General features: G+C 51.1%; 1 pseudogene; it reads left to right on the plus strand.

Annotated features, from left to right (window-relative positions):
• The window catches only part of LOC112104423, an 86264-nt pseudogene extending 84952 nt beyond the window's left edge, over positions 1-1312 (plus strand).
• Positions 1313-5265: the final 3953 nt, after the last annotated feature.

The following is a 5265-nucleotide window of genomic DNA, read 5'->3' on the forward strand; positions in this document are numbered from 1 at the left end:
CTATGTTACACAACAGATGAAACATGTACAAACGGTTTTTCAAAATTTTCTTATATTCTCTTCTTTCTTTATGCTTCCACCGCCCCCTTATTTTTATTCAACGCCCCCCCAATTGCACCCGAGGCTACTACTGCCCCCCTGGATCATTCCAGCACCCCCCAGGGGGCGGTATCGCCCACTTTGGAACCTCTGGTCTAGTCCTTATGCACAGTGCTTCAGCTCTGCAAGGGCCTGGCTCACTTTGCTAACTTTGCTTCCTCTCTGTAGGGGTGTATTGCTGTGGTCCTGCCTCTGTCATAGCCATCAGAGAAGGGGACCTGAACCTCTGTTACGATGCTCCCTTTGTGTTCTCCATGGTGAACGCCGACCGCATTGCCTGGCTTGTCGATGGAGCAAGGAAGGAAATACTTCACCGGGACACACACTCTATTGGGAACCACATCAGTACCAAGAGCATCGGGAACGACGAGTGTGAGGACATCACCAATAGCTATAAGTACAAGGAAGGTACAGATACACCCAGCCCGGGCTGCTATTCCAGCACTAGCCACAGCACAAGGACAGGCTTGGACAGTGGTATAATACAACGAACCAATTTGCAAACTGAGCTGGGAAGGCATCTATATCTCATTTAGCTGGCAGAAAGTGTCAGCTGTAGGGAAAGGGGATCTGAGGCCTTAGAGGTTGTTCAACCTAGACTGGGCCTCAGCCTCTTTTCCTTTGTTACTGATGGTTGGACATTTTTCCAACCCAGCTCTGCCAAGTTTATGGAGAGCAAAGCACCAATGCGGTTTCTCTTTTCAAATAGGTTCCCAGGAGGAAAGGCGGGTGTTTGTGAAGGCTCATGCCCAGGCACAGCACAAAACAATGAGAAGTCCTAGCATAGCAGGGTCCAGAGCTAACAGGCTCCTGCCAGCAGCACTGAGATTCTCACCGGTTCCATCCACCCCAGGAGAGAACCATAACCAGGAGCCACTGAAAGTGGCACAAACCTATCTGAAATTTAAACTGGCCGAATCCCGAGATTGGTCAGGACATCAAGCTGATCCTGCTGGCTTGTAACCTGGTTTTTGAGTATAAGATTTTAAAGCTGAGTGTGAGTGCCCAGTCCATGCTGCACAATGGCACCCCCCAGCCTCCCTTCTGGCAGGACACTCTGTACATCACTTTCCATCCCAATGAAGGTAATTTTCATTGCTGCTCCAATCTTGGTGCAGGGCCCATAGGGGCACTGCATGGGCTCAGGAAGTCAGCCCACCAGGCACGGAGGAGCATCAGTGGAGCCCAGAGTGCCTGGCCTACAGCTCTGTGAATATCTGTTTTGTTTGTAGAGAAGACCATTCCATGGACAATCTCGTACCCCTACTATAGGAACCACTACTTGGGGGGAGGGATAGCTCAGTGGTTTGAGCATTGGCCTGCTAAACCCAGGGTTGTGAGTTCAATCCTTGAGGGGGCCACTTAGGGATCTGGGGCAAAAAAAAAATAAAAATAAAAATAATAATAATTAATAATCAGTACTTGGTCCTGCTACTGAAGGCAGGGGGCTGGACTCGATGACCTTTCGAGGTCCCTTCCAGTTCTATTTAAAAAAAAAAAAAAAAAAAAAAAAAACACACATCTGTCCCCCCAGACAAGCTGGTTCGGGTCACTGCCATGGGAGAGGAGAACACCACCTGGGAGAAGCTACTCGTAGAAAAGATCATCACCCTGGCTTACCCTGCTATCCTCATTAACGTATGGCAGTCTTGTGTAGTTAATTGTTTCCCCTTGGGACTGAAAGCCAGGGCCACGTAGAGTTGGGAGGAAGAGGGGAGAACTGCTCCTTTAAAAAGGAAGCTCTGTGCCTGGAGGTCTTGCAGGTAATGGAGAACCCTCACCAAATGTTGCTCTTCCAGAAGACAGGGAAGATTGTCTGCTGCCCACTTGGATTAGGCAGAGCCTCCATCCATCTTACCTGACGGAGAGAGTCTATCATTACTAGCACACCCATAGTACGTGTTCACTGCCTCCAAGAGAGAGGGGAGCAGCATTGTCCACATTTTATAATGTTGGACTAGATGACCTCCTGAAGTCCCTTCCAACCCTGATATTCCAGCAGACAGTTGGCAGCCTGTGGGTAACGGGTTAGAATTGGGAAGTTCCTGGCACCCACCCATGGACAACATCTCTCTCTGACTCTAAAGAGTCTGAAATACCTCATCTGACTATTCCTATCCATCTGCTGCTATTGCTGCTGATCCAATCACAAGCCCACCTGGTTGTGCCCACTGTACAGAAATGGGTAAGCAACTGCTGACTTCAGCTAGATGAATGGCACTGCAGGCTCAGCACAGCCAGCCATCAGTGCTCTAGAGACAGGACAACACTGGTTATGTCTACACTGCAAATAAACTCCTCGGGCTGGCCTGTGCCAGCTGACTCAGGTTTGGGCTAATGTGCTATTTAATTGCAGTGTAGACTGTCCGGTTCAGGCTGGAGCCTGACCACTGGGACTCTGCCCCAACATGTAAAAAGCAACAGAGGGTCCTGTGGCACCTTTAAGACTAACAGAAGTATTGGAGCATAAGCTTTCGTGGGTGAATGCCCACTTCATCAGACATCTTGCGTCTGATGAAGTGGGCATTCACCCACGAAAGCTTAAGACTAACAGAAGTATTGGAGCATAAAGGTGCCACAGGACCTCTCTGGCTTTGTGGTAGGCTTGCCGTAGCTCCTTAATTTTCACGCGGCACTGCTGTGCGTCCCTGTTATGGCCTCTGTCCTTCGTGGCCTTGGAGACCTTTTCTAATATTTTGCCATTTCGTTTACTGCTACGGAGTTCAGCTAGCACTGATTCATCTCCCCATATGGCGAGCAGATCCCGTACCTCCCGTTCGGTCCATGATGGAGCTCTTTTGCGATCCTGGGACTCCATCACGGTTACCTGTGCTGATGAGCTCTGCGTGGTCACCTGTGCTCTCCACGCTGAGCAAACAGGAAATGAAATTCAAACGTTCGCGGGGCTTTTCCTGTCTACCTGGTCAGTGCATCTGAGTTGAGAGTGCTGTCCAGAGCGGTCACAATGAAGCACTGTGGGATAGCTCCCGGAGGCCAGTAACGTCGAATTCCGTCCACACTACCCCAATTCCGACCCGCTAAGGCCGATTTTATCGCTAATCCCCTCATCGGAGGTGGAGTAAAGAAACCGGTTTAAAGGGCCCTTTAAGTCGAAAGAAAGGGCTTCGTCGTGTGAATGTGTCCAGGCTTAATTCGATTTAACACTGCTAAAGTCGACCTAAACTCGTAGTGTAGACCAGGCCTGAGCCTCTCCCTCCCTTCCACCCAACAAAAAGGGCAAGGGGAAAAGAACACCAGCCTGATAAATATCTCCCAACTCCAATCAACTGATTACTACTGCTCCTCCCTCTCGCCCACCCCCTTTCTCTGTGCAACCCTGGTGCTCTTCTGGGCAAAGAGAACCCACTATTACCAACCACAAGAGATGAAAAATCATGAGTCAAACCCCAAAAAACCACAAGAATTTTTTCCAAAGCTATTAGGTTTTTTTGGGTCTGTCTTATTTTTTTTAAACACCCCCCCACACACACACATGTACCTGGACACACATGTGCATGCGTGCACATTCCTGCATGTTGCTCACTCCCCCAGATGTGTTGAGTATGGGGATTTTGGATCCCTGCTGCAGGAGCTCTCACCTCACAGCTGCCTGTGCCCTGACTAGCAACTAATTCTGTCCCCCTAATCAGTTCTACCTCACAACCCCCCAGTCCTCATCAGCCCGCAGCCTCACCTATTGCTTCTCTTGGGGGATCTTCACCCCTCCCCCGCCCTCTTGGTGGGGGTAAGCAGTAGGGTGACCAGACAGCAAGTGTGAAAAATTGGGATGGGGTGGGGGGGTAATAGGAGCCTATATAAGAAAAAGACCCAAAAATCAGGACTGTCCCTATAAAATTGGGACATCTGGTGACCCTCGTAAGCAGCGTCCCTCACTTCCAGGTTGTGGGGTGGAAGGGGGACAGCTCAAGGGGCTCTTCACCCCCCCTGCCCCTGGAGTGGGTACTGCAAGGAGGATGGGAACAGAGCTGCCCTGAGCTGCAGGGCTCTTTTTGCTCCCCCTCCTGTGAGAATGGCTTCAGGTTGCTGAGAGCAGGAGAGGGCTGGAGGGCAAGCATGTGCATGCATACTCTTCCTGTGGCAGCTCTGACTGGCTGCTCTGATCCAAGAGATGGGCAGGCAGCCAATCAGTGGGGGATTCCTCCCCTCCCTCCCAGCAGACGTGGTACTGATCACAGTTCCTACTCTGAGCACTAGTGGAGGAGTGCAGCCCAGTGGGATGCCCATCCTGTCGGGCACAGGCCTTAGGGCACCCTGGCTTAGAGGCTGCTCTAGGGAGCCACGCGAGTCCCAGGGTTTTATACTCGCATCTTAGTGTCCAGTGCAGTGTTTGGGCTGTTCAGACCTTGCCCCCCAACAGCTCCACCTTTCGCCGTCCCACACTGCAGCCCAGGCATGCCTAAAAAGACAAGGGAGAAGCCTGGAGGTTCAGGTTCTGATCTCAATTGATGGACGCCTCCACCAGCCTCCTCCCCTCCCCCCCCCCCACACATCAGTACATTACCAAACCTCTTTGTGCCCCTCCCCCCATGGTGCCTCTGGGGGCTAGAAAGAGAACAAAAGAGACTAGTGGCTTGTTACCTTCATGCAGTGTTATTGGGCGTGGCTGGTAGGCCCACTCCCTGCTCCGGAGGTGTAAGGGGGAGGGAGGTAAATAGTAGACCTGCTTCTCCTCCAGCTTCTTTGCCAAGCAGCTCCCCAATTCCTTCCCACCCTGGAGAGGGAAATCAGCCATTAGGGTATTTAAATACTGCCTCCCTCCCACCTCGACTGCATCATGCCAGGTTGCAATGGGAGCTACTAGATGGGGCATTAGTAACTAGATACAGATTTCATTCACACGCCTTAATTCACTCTCGCTGTTACTCACACTTAGGAGAACACACAGCAGTGCATGTGAGAGCCCCAGGGCAGAGTTTCGGGAACTGCAGCCAATGGGATCCTTCTATATTTTGCTTCACCCCCACCCCATCATCTGGACACACAAATTTTGAGATGCCTCTTTAGTCTGTTTCCTTATTGTTGGGAAGTCCCCAGATAGCCTGAACAGAGATATGTTTCTTTGGAATGTGACTGGACAACCTGCATTTGCAGACTTGTCTCTGGCTCCCCTTCACCCAGGCAGGCCCCCACCCTTAGACTTACAGG

The sequence above is a fragment of the Terrapene carolina genome, unplaced genomic scaffold (genome assembly GCF_002925995.2).
Source record: "Terrapene carolina triunguis isolate 2854851 unplaced genomic scaffold, T_m_triunguis-2.0 Scaffold130, whole genome shotgun sequence".
Taxonomy (NCBI): Eukaryota; Metazoa; Chordata; order Testudines; family Emydidae; genus Terrapene; species Terrapene triunguis.